Source organism: Schistocerca cancellata, chromosome 1 (assembly GCF_023864275.1).
Source record: "Schistocerca cancellata isolate TAMUIC-IGC-003103 chromosome 1, iqSchCanc2.1, whole genome shotgun sequence".
Classification (NCBI taxonomy): domain Eukaryota; kingdom Metazoa; phylum Arthropoda; class Insecta; order Orthoptera; family Acrididae; genus Schistocerca; species Schistocerca cancellata.
Genome location: NC_064626.1, coordinates 214,547,225 through 214,566,108, shown reverse-complemented (window position 1 = coordinate 214,566,108; position 18,884 = coordinate 214,547,225).

Below are 18,884 nucleotides of genomic sequence, written 5' to 3'. Positions count from 1 at the left end.
AATCATTTCACTACGCTGCACAGACTTCAAACGATGATCTGTGTGGCATCGGAATCCATTTCCTTTGAGACACTACAGGATGTGTTGGCAAATTCCATTTGTCGTTTGCGCCGCCTCCGTACTGCGAGTGGTGGACATTTCGAAAAGTTTGCGGTGAGATTGCAAAAGACTGCTTGCAGAGGACATGTCTATTTATGCACGCTTTAACTGTACGAGCTGTATAGCGTACAGTGCGATCTGTTAATATCTCTTCCAACTACACTAGCACGCCGGGAAAGACGACGTCCATTATGATCCGATGACGGCAAATCCCACCTGTGGGACAGTAGATGTACTGATAATGGTTTCAACGTCGGACGCCAATAGATAGCGTAGTTACAAATCTAACAGAGCACCGTCTGTGACTACCCTTTAAGTTGAGACTCAATAGAGGCTCAATACAGTGCGAACGTGCGAGCAAGCACAACCATACCTAGAAGACTCACTCTTGCTTCCTACAGCCAACTGAGCGGATATTAAAGGGGTCAAATTGTGGCCTTCCGATTGGCGGGATGGTCATTTTGGAGAACTGATACGCAAGTTGTGTAATGATCCTGGTATCAGTGGTTGTCTGAACGTTATCATACCCCTAGACAAGGTTTTTGACCTCCAAGCAGCACAGACGCCAGCCAGGACGTACTGTACGAGCAGCAGTGTCAGATCATACAGCTACCGCAGCACACATAAGAGGGCTTGTGTCGCCGGACGTGTCAGAACGAACTGTTGCGAACCGGTTATTAGCAAAGGAAATACAGGCTCGCTCGCTCCTAGCCTGTCTTCCACTTTCGCCGCAACATCGACTTGAATGGCTTGACAGGTGACGTCAGAGGATCAGTGACGAAAGCACAGTCTGCCTGAAATGATGTCGTTCGTGCGTACAACGTAGACCTAGCAAGGGCTGTGTCGTAGAGCGCATTTGTCCAAAACACACAGGTCTCACACTAGGCCTTATCGTCTGTGGTGACAGAAGCTACAACTCTTGCTCATCTTTGGTATTTCTGCTGGGAACACTAACCAGTACTCGGTACTTGCAGAATGTTACGAGGGTAATCCCAAAAGTAAGGTCTCCTATTTTTTTTTATAAGTACATCGACTTATTTATTTCTACAATGGTTTAAATCAGTTTACAGCTTGAACATTTAGCTATTTTTCGACACAAGCACCATTTCTGTCGATGCATTTTTGTAGACGCTGTGGCAGTATTTGTATCCCCATGTCATACCAGTTTGCCGCCATGCTGTTCAGAAAGTTAGGAACCTCTTCTTTCACCTCGTCGTCGGAGCTGATTCGCTGGGACCACAATTAACACTGACAGGTACTGTGAGACTCTGGAAAACCTCAAACGGGCAATTCAGAACCGGAGAAGAGGAATGTTGAGCAATGGCGTACACATTCTACATGACAACGCTCGTCCACACATCGCTCGACAAACCGTTGCTCTCCTGCAACAGTTTCAGTGGAACATAATCACCCACCCACCGTTTAGTCCTGACTTGGCGCCCAGTGACTATCACCTGCTCCCTAGGTTAAAAGAACATTTGGCCGGAAAGCGATTCACCTCCGACGACGAGGTGAAAGAAGAGGTTCATAACTTTCTGAACAGCATGGCGGCGAGCTGGTATGACATGGGCATACAAAAACTGTCACAGCGTCTACAAAAATGCGTCGACAGAAATGACGATTATGTCGAAAAATAGCTACGTGTCCAGGCCGTAAACTGATGTAAATCATTGTAGAAATAAACAGGTCTATTTACTTAGAAAAAAATAGCAGCTCTTACTTTTGGGATCACCCTCGTATTATGCGCGTTTTCTGCCGTCGTGCCAACAGGAAGGTGACGCGTTGTTCCAACTGGACAATGCTCGCCCACACACTGCCCGTGAAACAACCTACTGTGTAAGACGTGTAGCAATTTTCCTGGCCAGCACGATCTCCAATTGAGCAGATATGGGGTAGTATGGGACGAGAAGTGACTCATGCAACTCGTCAACCAACAACTCTGCCACAATTATGTGAACAGGCCGAGCTGGAATGGAATAACCTAACACAGGACAGTATTCGCCATCTTTACAATCGGCTTGATGTCAGAGAAAGCACCTGCGTTGCCACCCGTTGAAGCTACACCATATACTAACGTGGGTGTTTCAGCATGATTCGATACCAGATACCTCAGAACCGCTTGCGTTATTGATCTGTTAATGTAATCGTTTCAAGAAATCCGTATACACTGTTACAACAGTAAATCTTGAGTGATCTGGAACCATCTAAAAATGTGTATAATTCTTCCAGGCAGTGTATTTCGATAATACTGTATAAGATTCTTACAGGTTTCACAATAAAAATTGCTTTTGTTGCACTCCTCTACTGACGTCTGTTTCTCGAAATGTGTGCTTCATTTTGAGATCAGAGACTCCTTCGCTGGAAACCCTGTGCTATAATAAAAGACGAGAAAACACGAGATGATCAGTTGGAAAAAAGTTAATGGGATGATACACAATTCAGCAGTATTTACTGCCTCTACAAAGATGTAATAAACCACTACCAAATTCATTTCAGTGAGGGACGCGTATGGGTAACTAATAACTTGAACATCGTTAAGGACGATTACAAAATTCTGTAAAATGTTGAGGGACTTGCACTTCATAAGGAACCATCAATTTATTCGAGATGAATGACAGAAGAAAATGATGAAGTGATGAACTCACGTGATATCAAGGGGAGCGGAAAAGTGAATCCAACTACGTCGCTAGCGAAAGAAAGTATGGCCGACAACGGATGCACCTCACAAAGTTCCAGGGCATTTCATTCGCCTATAAACACACAGCATCTGTTCGATTTACAAGCGGCCCTGGATAGTATTAAATTGTCCACGTCACCCATGATTAAAAGTTGTGTACGCGCTTTGCTTTAATAACTTCGGTCCTTTATCACGGCCGAGGTGTAAATATTGCTCACAGTCGCGACCTGCCAAGCGGGTCGGCACAGCTGCCGATAAATGGCCTGCCACTTAGAGGTGCACTTAGTCACGGAGCCGTCGCCGCGGCACACAAGTGTGCTGGAATCAGGCCGGAGTAATGACACGGTCTGGTCTAAAAACGCATTACACGCTGCGGAGGCTCGGTAAATCTGACTCCGCACGGGTAATTTGCGGCCTACTGGACACCACTCATAACATTCCGGCGTTGAAAGGTCGATGGCAACGGGTAACGTATGAGGCCGTTTCCAATTACGTTGGATACTGGAAAATCCCTGGGTGTGAACCAGCCAACTGCAGCAGGCCGCTTATTCCTCTTGTCTCGATGCATTGAAAATATGCGTCGTAAAAGCACCTTAGAAACTCGAAGTCCCAACTACACCACTCGTTACAGTAAGCCATAAACTTTACGAAGAGAGTCTAAAAAAATTTTAATCGTCACCTCGAACAAATTGTGCTTTTTCAGGTTGATGGCTGTATTCGCGGTACAAAATGAGTCGCCTGAGGCACAGTACCGTATCACGCCGCCAGAGGAGCCACAACGGTGCAGCCCACTGATAGAGTGTACATGCAGGGAACATCATCGTGTGGAAACAATCCGAGGACGTTGGAAACAATCCGAGGACGTTGGAAACCAGTGAGGAAGAAAGTGGGAGGATTTCAAATGTGGCGCTGCCGAAGGATCTAAAATGAAACAGACAGAGAGGCACAACATGAAGAGGAACTACAAAGATTATTGAGGAGCCGCGCGGTCTGTTGCGCATTGCCACGGTTCGCGTGGCTCCCCCCGTCGGAGGTTCTAGTCCTCCCTCGGGCATAGGTGTGTGTGTTGTCCTTAGCGTAAGTTAGTTTAAGTTAGATTAGGTGGTGTATAAGCCTGGACCTGAGCAGTTCGGTCCCATAGGAACTTACTACAAATTTCCAAAATTATTTGAGGAGAGAAGTCTACGGTAGAAGAAAGTGGAACATCGGCTACGCAGTCCAGGAACAGTTAACTTGACGCTGAAAGGGAAATGTGAACTTTACTTTACACGGATGAGGCAAAACATTATGACCAACTGCTTAATAGCTTCTTTGTCCGTCTTTGGAACGAAATACGTATCAGTGAGTCTGCGTGCCAGCGATCCGACTGTTTATTGGTAGGTTTGTTTAGGTATGTGGCATTAGACCTCTATGGACAGGTCATGTAATTCACGTAAGCTACGGGCCACTGATACGCGTACGCAGTGATAGTGCCCGACAGCGACCCAGATCGGTTCCATAGGATTTACATCAGGCGAATTTGGTCACTGAGCCATCAACGTGATTTTATTTTAATGCTCCTCAAACCACTGTAGAACAATTATGGCTTCGAAACAAGGACAATTATAATGCTGAAAGATGAAACGTGAAGGGATGCAGGTGGTTGGCAGCTGTCAGCGTCTCTTCCATTCTACCGCAGGTACCATGCAAGCGCAGGAGAATATCTCCCATAGCATAATACTGCTCCCAGCAGCATGCGTCCGTGCCGTGCTGCACATTTCGAGTCGCCGTTCACCTCGATGAAAGCGAGACGGCCATCCACTTTTTTTTGGTCATTAGTCTTCTGACTGGTTTGATGCTGACGACATAGTGTAGCAAAGATGTGAGTCACCCGAACAGCCACCACGTTTCCATTGATCGGCGGTCGAATCCTATGGTCCTATGCCCACTGCAAACGTAGTAGACGATGTCGTTGGGTCAACATGTGAACACGCCGGGGTGGTCTGTTGTGTAATTCCGTGTTCAACAACGTACGATGAACTTGTGCGTGCACCAGAATTGTGCTCTTTCGGCAGAGACGCCACAGACCACCATCTATCCTACTATACAGAGCTGACTAGCCTCCGAACCCCTTGTTCTGTGAAGATTTGTGGACGTCCAACCATTTAGCACCTAGTGGAACTTTCACTGTCTCTTTCCGTAGATGATGACGACATTAGCAAGTCAACATTCGACCAGCTCCGTCGTTTTTGAGATGCTTGTTCGCAGGCTCTGGGTAACAATAATCTACCCTTTGTCACAGTCGCTTATCTCAATGGATTTCCCCATTTACAACCCATTTCTTCGCAAGGGTGGTCTCCCGTCCGTGTTTGCTCCGCTTAAATACTTTTTTCACCGAGTCACGTGCCCGCAACACCACCAGGTGGCATCCAGCCTTTTGGCTTATAAGTGTACATTTGGCAAGGGTCTTATAGACCATATGCCTCCTCTACGACCCACCTTCATTTCTTTCCGCCGAGAGCACTTCTTGTCCATTCGGGGTTTTTCACCCTAGCCGTGTCCTCCAGGATGCTATCTCGCCATCTAATTCTTCATCTTCCTCTTCCTCTAGTTCCATCAATTGTTCTGCAGAACGCTGTTTCAGGTAGTCTTAGCGCTTCAACAATGTTACTGTGCTTGTTCAGCTCTCGTAACTCCCTTAATTCTTTACTTTTTGCTATCCTCCATTCGATGTTATTTTCTTCATATCTGACGCTTTGTTTCACATCGGTAACATGCTATCGGTATAATAGTCGACTGATAAAATACGTTTTTTACTGAAGAACATATTACGTCTCTGTGCAAAGTAGGCCTATGTCATATCTTTCTGTCAAGACCTTTGTTACAAGCAACAGTTGTAAAGCGCATGCTGGATGCTGGAAAAGTCTCACTGTCGAATGTAAATTAATATAATTTGTGTGGAAGTGTGTGTAGTGATATAATAACTAGGCATCAAAATGGAGGCAGACTGATTGAACTAACCGAAAAAAGCCACCTATACTGTCGCAGTAAGTAAAAAACTAAATTTACAACCATATCGACAGATAAGCTATAGTCATGGCGATACATTAACATGTGTTCCATCTTTTTGTCATAGAGCTAGCACCAAGTATTATGCTAGCAATAATGATGTAACTTCCCAAAACCATTGGAAGATGAACCTGAAAAGGTTCGAAAACCGGTTGATGGCATAAAACATAATTATTCAAAAAAGTGACTGGTTGCGGTTTTGTATAACTTATTTACAGACAACATATTACTTCCTCCAACATACTTCTCACGAAATGACACGGCGCGAGATTCGAGAAAGAAGAGTTAATACTGACGCTAACTAGTAATCAGTCATCCCACTCACAACTCATCATTGGAGCACGTAAGGGGGGATCAGTTACTGGTAGCAGGAGTACTCTACGCCACACACCTTTCAGTGCCTTGCGGAGTATTATATAGCAGTAGAGGAAGAAGAATAAAAATAAAAAGAAAAAGCGTTTGGGGACACATGGGACTCCTTCGAAGACACTGAATTTCCTGTATCTATTCGATTTGAACGTCATTTAGTGCACAATATCTCGGCGACAAATGAGGTGGCGAGAAAACCTGAGTACACCATTCACCTGAAGAAGACGACTGAAATGAAGCTCATCAGGATTTTTTTTTTCGATAAGGATAGAAGCTGAAGTGGTAGATTCAAAATTGTTCCAAGACCAGGACTTCAACCAGTGTCTCCTGCTTATGTATCCAGGGAAATGTGATTCCATCAGACCCATAGATCACCTACGCCTCTGGTACAGGCAGAATTTCCCCATTAAGTACAAAGGAGAAATGCTATTGCTGTATTAGAGAGCTTCAGCAGTACTGACGATATAAGAATGGGAAAAAGAATATGGAGTGAGACGTGAATCGGAGTTTGATGGTTAGGGGGGGCATTGGATAGGGTAATCCGTGCGGGTGTGGTAGCGGGTGTTGTGTAGCAGATAACACATCTGCATAGTAAGCAGAAGACACGGGTTCCTGGCCTTGGCATAAATTTTAATTCATTACTTCAGCTTCTATCTTTATCGAAGATAAAGTTGAGACTCATTATGTGTCCAGGAAAATCCAATTCCATCACATCAGTATATTCCATCACATCAGTATATCACTAGGAATTTGGTAGCTGATGCAGTTGGCGTCACAGTTTAGTACACTGCCCCGCCACAGGAGCGCAATGGCATTCGCGCCAGTTGTCGAGCGCCTCCTGTCACAGATCAATTCGGCGGCGTTCCGCGGGGCAAGAAAACTTTTCTAATTTTCAGGAGATAATCTGCGTTGGCGAAAGGGAAGGCAGACACGGTGATGATGATCAGTCGGCTCGCTGATTGCAGACAGCTGGGGGGGGTTGGTAGCGACGGCTGTGCGCCTCTAAGCAGGAAGCGGTGGGGCGAGGCGCGTTCCGCGCACGAACAACTCGCCGACTCGGCTCGGTTTGGCTCGCCAGTTAAATTGGACGTCGCCCGCCAGAAAATCAGCGGAAGCCTCGCACCACTGCCAAGTGGAACAGTTCCTTCCTGCCCTCACAGCTGGTGCAAAGCAGCTGCTGTTCCACACTTGTAACGCTCCGCTGAGGACTCGTAACCAGGTCTCAGTCTTGATGATTGCATTTCTTCTGAGTGTTCTGTGGTATCATTGTGTAAAATAATTTATATTCTAAGTATGAAGCCGACAACAGATAACTCCATCCCCATTTAAACTGAGAACAGATTTATACTATGATTAGATGTATTATAAAGGTCTGTGTCATATGTGAATTTAAGATACTTTACTTGATTTTTATAGGAGACAGAGACTTTAAATTAATTTTTATCACCACAGAGAGCCACAGTGCTTGCCGGCAGGTAGTACGTGTCGTGACAACTTCGTTGCTTTGAACCGTAAAGCGTCAGCTACGAACTAATTTAAATCACACTGAAAGATCATGTTACACCTACCGGAAGCTTACCGAATGTTACTTTCGTTTCTGTGGTCCATTACAGCATACTGGGTTTTATTAGGTAAATATTTCTCCACCGAGTGAGGTGGCACAGTGGCTAGCACACTGGACTCGAATTCGGGAGGACGACGGTTCAATCCCGCGTCCAGCCATCCTGATTTAGGTTTTCCGTGATTTCCCTAATTCGTTCCAGGCAAATGCCGGGATGTTTCCTTCGAAATGGCACTGCCGGCTTCCTTCCCCGTCCTTCCCTAATCCGTGGAGACCGATGACCTCGCTGTCTAGTCTCCTCCCCCAGAGCACTAACAACAAATATTTCTCTACAGGGCGTTTCCGTAAAGCGTGCAAAAATGTAGCAGAACATAGAGAAATGGAAGCAAACTTGTCTAGCGCTTTGTCTAGCATTACTGTTTTCTAGATTATTTACACTAGCATGCTTGCAAATTTACACGTATTGTGCTATTTATTTACATGCACGACTATATTCTTCGGCCGGCCGCGGTGGCCGTGCGGTTCTAGGCGCTGCAGTCCGGAACTGCGGGACTGCTACGGTCGCAGGTTCGAATCCTGCCTCGGGCATGGATGTGTGTGATGTCCTTAGGTTAGTTAGGTTTAAGTAGTTCTAAGTTCTAGGGGACTGATGACCTAAGATGTTAAGTCCCATAGTGCTCAGAGCCATTTGAGTATATTCTTCATTTCCTGCAACGAAACAAGGACATTACCACAAAGTCATGATACGGGTTGTGTTTACTTTAATCGTCCATAAGGTGGTTCTTTTGTATCGTATTTATATTGTCCCATGATAGGACGTGCTATGAATCAACGACAGAACATTCGTTATGAAACGGCCCCTTAGAAAAATTATTAATGACTGTGGTAGTAAACTTCTACGTTATTTGATACGAAGACAGCTGAGTGAACCTGAACGTACTAAGACAGTTCTCTCTTTACTTATTCTGATCGTCACTAAACTGACACACAGTATTTTTTAGCGCAACGCAATCTGATTTTCAATAATCCCTAGTTGTGTGGGAGAGTATACTGTAGCTCAACTGCAGTTTCGGCAGTTTCATGAGCTCAGGTGCTTTCGTCGACCTGTGGCCTTAACGAAGATGGCAGTTAGAGGTGTGGCGTCAGAACTTGTGGATGTGCAGAGAGAGATGACAGAATTTTCAGAGGTTACTAAAAGCGGACGATCTGGACGTGTGTCCGCCAGAAAAAGGAAATTTGTAAAGATCAATGTCATGAATTGATAGATGTATATATATTTCCTGATCGCTAGATTGGAAGGGTAGGTCCTATTTCACGGCCTGCGAGGTCACCTGTCCTGAATCCCCTTGATTATTTCCTCTGAGGATATCTAAAGTCACTTGTGTATGAGACCACAGTGGATACGGAGGTGGAGTTAGTTGCAAGAATTGTAGCTGCCTGTGATGTGTTTCGAAACACACCAGGGATATTTATCAGGGTGCGTCGGAAACTTGTTCACCGATGTCATGCTTGCACTGAGGTTTAAGGCCGTAAATTTCAGCACATTTTGTAAGATAGAATACAAATGGTACGTTCATTGTGTCAATGATGGTATTTGCAGTTAACTAATGAAAATAAAAAAGTACACAGTATTGTGATCTTATTCCTATTATTTCCTTAAGCGAGGTTCACCGACCCCAGGTTCCACACCGCATATTTTTCAGTGAAGCATCCTCTACGTCCTGTTAAATATTTTCAAGCTCTTACCCAAGCACCCTGTATAGGACTAATATGTAATCGCCGGCCTTTAAGATTTTTTCCTTTCTATTATTTTTTATTTAGCAGTTGGTGTTCTTACAAATGGTCTACAAGTAGAAACAATTGAATGCCGTGCTTAACAGTTATTAATATCACTGTTCAAATCTAAAATGGATTAAAAAGTTGCCAAGTGCAGACATCAGTCTTTTATTTGCGCTGCCTAACCTGATGCTGTGTTTACAATGATGTAGTGTTATTAGCCATGGTCTAACTTCATAATATTTTTATAGCTCTCTCAACATAAAAGTGTCTGATAGTCTGCTCAGAGCAGCACATGCCTCTGTATCTACGACGCACTACGACATCTGAAACCATGCACCTCTGCTTCACCAGAGAGCCTTAGATCGATGCATTCTATCGCTATATGTTCAGGTGGTCCTGCTTCTCCACAATCGCATCTGGCGTCGCTTCTTACACTGAATCTATGGAGATAATTTGGATGTAAATGATAAGGCATTATCCCCTTCGAAGATATTTCAAATGGTTCAAATGGCTCTAAGCACTATGGGACTTAACATCTGAGGTCATCAGAACTACTTAAACCTAACTAACCTAAGGACATCACACACATCCAGGCCAGAGGCAAGATTCGAACCTGCTACCGTAGCAGCAGCGCGATTCCGGACTGAAGCACCTAGAACCGCTCGGCCAAAACGGCCGGCTAGAAGATATTTGATCATCTATTTTTTTACGTCCTCTCGGAACCAGTAGAAAACCATACACTCTCCCTCCTGTACTACATTCATCTTAAAATTACCTGAAAGTTATCACTTCATGCGTTGCAGCTGGTTTCCTCCAATCAGAGTGCTCAACGTCACGCTTGATGCGTTCTCCGTTGCCGAACTGCGACGACAGTTGCTCAGTTCACTTCCAATTCCTTGTTCGGCTTTCTTTCGTGACGTGTTTCGATCACGTAACATGAGTTTAAATATAACTACTAGATTCTAAGTTGTGTCATAGCGTTTAGTTGTCTTTAGCGTATAGAAGCTAGAAGATATACACGGTCGTTGTTTCGAATATCATCAAATGTAGCGAAATTTTTTTAGTTTCCAAATATAACAAAAGAGTTCGATTAGTTAATTTTAATCAAACAGTTGGTTTTAAATGATTTTTTTAAATTACTAATACTTCGCCAAGCCGTTTTCATCGTCGTTTTGAGTGCTTTAATTGCTCTTATTTTTCTCCCTGTCATATTTCTGAGTCTGCGTGTGGCACCTATAATCTGCAACCAAATGCCAACGAGGACTGTTGGCTGTTGGCTGTTAACGCGGCAGCCCGTGTAGCCATTGCAAGGATAGTTCCAAGTAACCAATGATAGCACTGGAAATGCATTTTTTGGGCGACCGCTACGGTCGCAGGTTCGAATCCTGCCTCGGGCATGGATGTGTGTGATGTCCTTAGGTTAGTTAGGTTTAAGCAGTTCTACGTTGTAGGGGACTGATGACCTCAGAAGTTAAGTCCCATAGTGCTCAGAGCCATTTTGAATTTTTTGCTATGTTCAGTTTGGTCGTAGAGGTTAGCTTTAATCACCGTGAACAAAGCTATCGTGACTTTAGTTCGGCTGCAGATTGTTGATCGCCGTCTTCTCGAATACGTCGCATATCACGAGGTTTTGGTTAACATAGGACATGAGTCTAAATTCAGGGCTAAAAACGCGTCGTCTGTCATAGTTCAGTTACTGGTTTCTTAAAATCCAATGTCGACAGAGCATCTCGCATCTCCGATATGCCGCTATCACAATATTGCTCCGCGTTAAACATTAACAGCATTTGTGAAGCAGCCCGCCGTGTTTGTCATCTATAGCCGAACTATAGGCGGCAGCAGATGTGGCAACACTGCAGCGGCAACTGGCAGACTTCAACTGTCAAGTAATTTTAATCGAGCTATAATAGTGTCCTCGATTCATTGCCATTCATTCGTCATCCTTACTTTTAGCTCTTCCTTTTATGTTATTAGTTTACCTAAACTTCTCAAAATTACCTTTTGTGAACCAATATTCGTCACCCCTTCTCCTGGTATGTAAGTCGATCGGATACACTGCAAGTAACACAGAGGATCGTTGTACCCACGTTGTCCAGTTGCCTGTAGCATCACTGATGGTCAGGCGAGCAGACTGTTGCTGGTGAAAAGCGGCCGCTGCAGCCCCTGGCCGTCCCTCTACCCGCCGAGCAGCGAGCAGAGGGCAGCGGACAGCTTCCGGCTGCCACGAGCAGCTCCGAGCTCCCCGCTGCCCGGTCCGGGCCGGACGCCGAATTAGCCGCCGGAAATGAGAGCGTAGGCCGTGCCGCTCGCAGCGCCGCTACGGCAGAACAGCGAATCAGCGTGCTTGCTGTTAAACCTACCGACTGCCCGTAGCGAAGGTTGCCAGGTGCCCAGCTGTAGCCACACGTGTTCAAATTTCTATTGCCGTGTCCGGCCAAATAGACGCAAGTACGTGCTGTCCGGCTTTTTAGCATGGAAGAACGCACAATTACGGCCCTTTCCAAGCTAACCATTTAAGAACGAGAAATAAAGAGATATACCATAAAGATATATACTGAGGTGACAAAAGTCATCCGATAGTGATATGCAAACATACACTACTCATAATTAAAATTGCTAGATCACGAAGATGACGTGCTACAGACGCGAAATTTGACCGACAGGAAGAAGATGCTGTGATATGCAAATGATTAGCTTTTCAGACCATTCAAACAAGGCTGGCGCCGGTGGCTACACCTGCAACGTGCTGACATGAGGAAACTTTCCAACCATACACAAACAGCAGTTGACCGGCGTCAGCTGGTGTTTCATATATGCAGATGACCGAGCAATCACAGCACAAGATTACAGCTTTGAGAGGGTGGAGCGGAAGCTAACTGATGCTCTGAAAGAATTAACTGCCTATTACAGGGACAATCAATTGAAACCAAATACTTCTAAGACCCAGACCTGTGCTTTCCACCTCCGAAACAGACAGGCTAGTAGAACCTTGCAGATGGATTGGGAAGGAACCTCTTTAGAACACTGCAAGACTCCAAAATACCTCGGAGTTACTCTGGACCGTGCTCTTACATTTAAGCAACACTGCTTAAAAACAAAGCAAAAAGTGGCTGCCAGGAACAATGTGGTTAGGAAGCTGACTGGAACAACATGGGGAGCACAGCCACACACAGTGCGCACATCCGCATTAGCCCTCTGCTACTCTGCAGATGAGTACACTTGCCCAGTATGATGTAGATCTACACATACAAAGAAAGTTGATGTTGCTCTGAATGAGACATGTCGTATCACTAAGGGTTGTCTAAGAGCCACACCTGTGGAAAAACTGTACCACTTATCCGGCATTGCCCCCCCGGACATCCGAAGAGATACTGCAGCACGGAGTGAAATGAAGAAGGCGTTAACATCCGAAGCCCACCCACTACATGGCCACCAACCGGCACAGCAAAGACTTGTGTCTAGAAAGAGCTTCCTTCACAGTATAGAACCACTCGCTGACACTCCACATCAACACCGGGAGAAGAGATGGCAGGTCAGATGCCAGCATCTGGAGGAGTGGCTCATCCCGCAAGAAATTCTTCCCCCAGGCCACACAGAGAAATGGTCCACATGGAAATCACTCAACCGCCTGCGTTCTTCTGTCACAAGATCCAAGAGTAATCTGGAGAGGTGGGGCTTCCAGGTGGGCTCTCTCCAGTATGAATGCGGAGCTGCCGTGCAGACATCAACACATCTACTACAATGCACATTACCTCCAACTGTGTACACCATGGAAGACCTCGTAAACGCTACACAAAGTGCACTGGACGTTGCAAATTTTTGGGCATCCACTGTATAGATTAAAATCACCTTATATTTGACAACACTATCTGTGTCTAATCATTTATTTTATTCTTGAGTAGTTTAATTTATAAACCATAATGTATGTATGTATGTAGTAATGTATCTAATATTGCTTTTTTTTTAGTTTGCTTCTGACACGATAAATAAAGTACCTGGTGAAACGTTGTTGTGATGCCTCGTGTAAGGAGGAGAAATGCGCACCATCACGTTTCCGACTTTGATAAACGTCGAATTGTAGCCTATCGCGATTGCAGTTTGTGGTATCGCGACGTTGCTGCTCGCTTTGGTCGAGATCCAATGACTGTTAGCAGAATAAGGAATCCGTGGGTTCAGGAGGGTAATAAGGAACGACGTGCTGGATCCCAACGGCCTCGTATCCCCAGCAGTTTAGATGACAGGCATCTAATCCGCATGGCTGTAACGGATCGTGCAGCCACGGCTCGATCCCTGAGTCAACAGATGGGGACGTTTGCAAAACAACAACCATCTGCACGAACAGTTCGACGACGTTTTGCAGCAGCATGGACTATCAGCTCGGAGACAACGGCTGCGGTTACCCTTGACGCCGAATCACAGACAGGAGCGCCTGCGATGGTGTACTCAACGACGAACCTTGGTGCACGAATGGCAAAATGTCATTTTTTCGGATGAATCCAGGTTCTGTTTACAGAATCATGATGGTCACATCCGAGTTTGGCGACATCGTGATGAACGCACATTGGACGTGTATGTTCGTCATCGCCATACTGGCGTATCACCCGGCGTGATGGTATGGGGTGTCATTTGTTACACGTCTCGGTCACCTCTTTTCGCATTGACGGCACTTTGAACAGTGGACGTTAAATTTAAGATATGTTACGACCCTTGGCTCTACCCTTCATTCGATCCCCGCGAAACCTTACATTTCAGCAGGATAATGCACGACCACATGTTGCAGGTTCTGTACGGACCTTTCTGGATACAGAAAATGTTCGACTGCTGCCCTGGCCACCACATTCTCCAGATCTCTTACCAATTGAAAACGTCTGGTCAATGGTGGCCGAGCAACTGGCTCTTCACAATACGGCAGTCACTACTCTTGATGTACTGTCGTATCGCGTTGAAGCTGCATGGACAGCTGTACCTGTATACGCCATCGAAGCTCTGTTGGACTCAATGCCCAGGCGTATCAAGGCCGTTATTACGGCCAGAGGTGGTTGTTGTGGGTACTGATTTCTCAGGATCTATGCACCCAAATTGCGTGAAAATGTAATCACTTGTCAGTTCTAGTACAATATATTTGTCCAATGAATAACCGTTTATCACCTGCATTTCTTCTTGGTGTAGCAATTTTAATGGCCAGTAGTGTACAAATGGCAGTAGTGTCGCTTACTCAAGATATACATTGAAGCGCCTAAGACACTGATACAGACATGCGTATTCATATACAGAGATATGTAAAGAGGTGGAATACGGCGCTGCAGTCGGCAACGACTGTATAAGACAAGTGTTGGCGCAGTCGTTAGATCCGTTACTGCTGTTACAATTGCAGGTTATAAAGATTTTAGAGAGTGTTATAGTCGGCGCACGAGCGATGGGGCACAGCATCTCCGAGGTAGCGATGAAGTGAGGATTTTCCCACACGACGATTTCACGAGTGTACCGTGACTATCAGGAATGCAGCAAAACATCAGATCTTCGCTGCGCTGTAAAAAGATCCTGCAAGAACGGGGCCAATGACGAGTGTAGAGGATTGTTCAACGAGACAGAAGTGCAACCCTTCCGCTAATACTGGGTCATCAGCAAGTGCAGCGCGCGAACCATTCAACGAAACATCAACGATATGGGCTTTCAGAGTCGGAGGCCCACTCGTGTACCCTTGATGACTGCACTACACAAACCGTTACGCCTCGCCTGGGCGTTGGTGACTGGAAACGTGTTGCGTGGTCGGACGAGTCTCGTTTCAAATTGTATCGAACAGATGGACGTGTACAGCTCTGGAGACAGTCTCATGAATCCATGAACCCTACATATCAGCAGGAGACTGTTCAAGCTGGTGGAGGCTCTGTAACGGTATGGAGAGTGTGCAGTTGGGGGCACATGGGACCTCCGATGCCTCTAGATACTACTGAGATAGGTAACACCTACGTAAACATCTTGTCTGATTACCTGCATCCATTCATGTCCATTGTGCATTCCGGCGGACTTGGGCAATTCCAGCAGGTCAACGCGACACCACACACGTCCATAACTGCTACAGAGCGGCTCCAGGAACGCTCTTCTGAGTTGAAACACTTCCGCTGGCCACCAAACTCCCCAGACATGAACATTATTCAGCATATCAGGGATCCCTTGCAACGCGCTATTCAGAACAGATCTCCACACCCTCGTACTCTCACGGGTTCATGGTGTCAGTTCCCTCCAGCACTGCTTCAGACATCAGTCCAATCCATGCTATGTCGTGTTGCGGCACTTCTGCGTGCTTTCGGGGACGTACACGATATTAGGCAGGTATACTAGATTCTTTGGTTCTTCAGAGTAGAAGCGCAGTTCATTGTCGGAGATGTCATTTGTGCTCAGGTAATTCATGTGAAAAGGCGTCCGACGTGATTGTGGCCGGACGTCGGGAATTAATAGATTTTGAACGCGATATGGCAGTTGTATGCTAGACGCATGGGACATTTCATTTCGGAAATCTAGGGAATTCAATATTCCGAGATACACATTGTCAAGAATGTGCCGAGAATACCAGATTTCAGGCGTTACTTCTCACCATAGACAACGCAGTGGCCGTTGGCTTTCACTTAACCGCCGAGAGCAGCGGCATTTGCGCAGAGCGGTCAGTGCTAACAGACAAGCAACACTGAGTGAAAAATCGAAGGAATCAAAGTGGGACGTACTGCGGCCGCATCTGTTAGATCAGTGCAGCGAAATCTGGCGTTAATGGCCTATAGCAGCAGACGTCCACCGCGAGTGCCTTTGCTAACACCACGGCATCATCTGAAGCGCCTTTCGTGGGCTCGTGACCATATCGATGATAGGGTTCGAGTGGTACAGACCCCATGTGCCATGGATCCAAGTTGTTAGTAAGGCAGCGTGCAAGCTGTTGGTGGTTCCATGATGGTGTGGGCTGTTTGTATGTGGAATGCACTGGGTTCTCTGGTCCGTCTGAACCGATCACTGAGTGGAAATGGTTCCCTTTGGCTACTTGGAGACCATCTGTAACGATTCTTGAACTTCATGTTTCCAAACAACGATGAAATCTGTGTGGAAGACTATGCGCAATGTCACCAGCCATAATTGTTTGCGACTGGTTTTAAAAACATTCTGTACCGTTCGAACGAATAAGATCGGCTGACATAGGATATAATTGAGAGGTCTGACGTGATCAAAATCCTGCACCGGCAACCCTTCGTAATTATGGATGGCCACAGGGGCGACATGGCTCAATATTTCTGCACCTGGGCAAAATGAGATCCGACACTATGACTGGAGGTATCCTACGACATTTGGCACCTAAGTGTACAATTACGGCTTGTCTGGCTTCTGTTAAGCCTTTAGAGTTGAACAAAAGAATGAACTAATAAGGTCCGTTACAACCCAAGAACGTCAGCGCGAAGAATACATGTTACAGAGGATGAAGGACAGATTCCGGCCCGTGTGCTATATTTTAAATAAGACGTTGAAATGGGCAGCGTTACTGAATATACTTTCGTTTCTCGTCCTACAAGAACAGATAGTTGTTCATTTCGCTCAATGCAGAACTTTTAGTTTATTTTAACTAAAGATTATGTTAAGGAGAAGACTGAACAATTAATAAACCTGACCACTTAGCTTCTCTCGTAACTCCCAAACTATACGACTGTTTACTGATGTTTTTTAGTTCAGGCACTTTAGCCCTTTGAGCCGCTAATTACTTTATGGGTTAAAACAGAGTTGAAATCATATTTTTCTTATAGAATTACATCGTTTAAACTGAAATATTAGGTTCGTTTTTAATTGTAATGTGCCATTAACTGGTGGTTTAGAGATGAACCCACTGCAGCAATGACACATTCAGTAGAACTGTCATAAAACGGCACCATTTTTATGTATCAAAAATGAATACATTTAATTATATCAATCATGTGTCTAACAGAAGTTTTATTGGAAAATAAACAGAGCTGAGAGTACAATCATAAAAGCTGAATCCATAACCTATAATCTTATACATCAAACACATATAAAGTCTTTTCAGTTCTTCTCGTTTCTTCCTCACAAGCGATAGCACTACTTACGATGCAGCTGAAAGAATTCCCTTCCCTTCATCATACATAATCCTACTTCGCACATGGAACAAACCCATCTTGTTTGTTAGGAATCTTGTTAGCTGCTGCCATAGGTATAAAGTTTAAAAATGCTCTTTGCTAACACGTGTGCTGCTTTATCAGTATACATTGCCTTTGAGACGTAGGGCTCGAGATCATTTCTTGGACTATCTTGCTTCCTCCTCTCAAAAGGGAGTGAAAAATATGCCCCAAGAAATCCTATAGCTACCTCACACCTAAAATATTTTGACGACAACGTTGGAAAAGTATTTGAAATTTTATATAGGATTTAATTGTTCACGATATTGATATCAACGACGTGCCAGAATAGTCGGTACCACCATTTTTTGCTTTTGCAGTCAGTAGCATACTTTGTCGTCAACAAGTAGCTTGTTCAACAAATTTCATGGTTTTATTACAGCCCTTGACAATTTTTAGGCAGTTGGTTGTAGTTATGCTCTCATCTTTTTCTTCTCTCTTCAGTTTCGCTTTTATATATTGAATTCATGGAGTAAACATCACAATACTTTATGAAACAAATTATATCTAAGAGCAATTCACAATATGATCGTCGATTTATAAATTTACTCAGTAATGTGCTTTGTTGCCAAAGATTCAAAATACACATAATCTCAAAACCCAAAATAGTTTGGAGCATGATGATTTCGATTGAAACCGCGAATATAAATGTAAGAATTCCATAGTAAGAAATCATATGTAGGCTGTTAGGGGTGTAAATTCAAATATGGTGGTCATTGGTACCTTAATCTGTATCTTCTTCAGGGTGTTAGTCGTTTCTTCTCTGCATCTAACAGTCTTCCCACAAACACATCGGATAATTTAGCACCTGATGTTTTCTGCAGTGTTGTAACTGCAACGCTACGTGAACTACGCCTGTCTGTGGAGACTATAGATTTTTGCATCATACATGCACACTTCCAACACCTAGCAAGAGGCCCACCAGAAAATAATCGTTAATGGATTGCTCTTGTCACATGCACTTGGAGCCACTAACAAACATAAAAACATACTACCCCTAATAAAAAATGGTTCAAATGGCTCTGAGCACTATGGGACTCAACATCTTAGGTCATAAGTCCCCTAGAACTTAGAACTACTTAAACCTAACTAACCTAAGGACATCACACACACCCATGTCCGAGGCAGGATTCGAACCTGCGACCGTAGCACTACCCCTAATACCGATGATTATTAGTCAGCA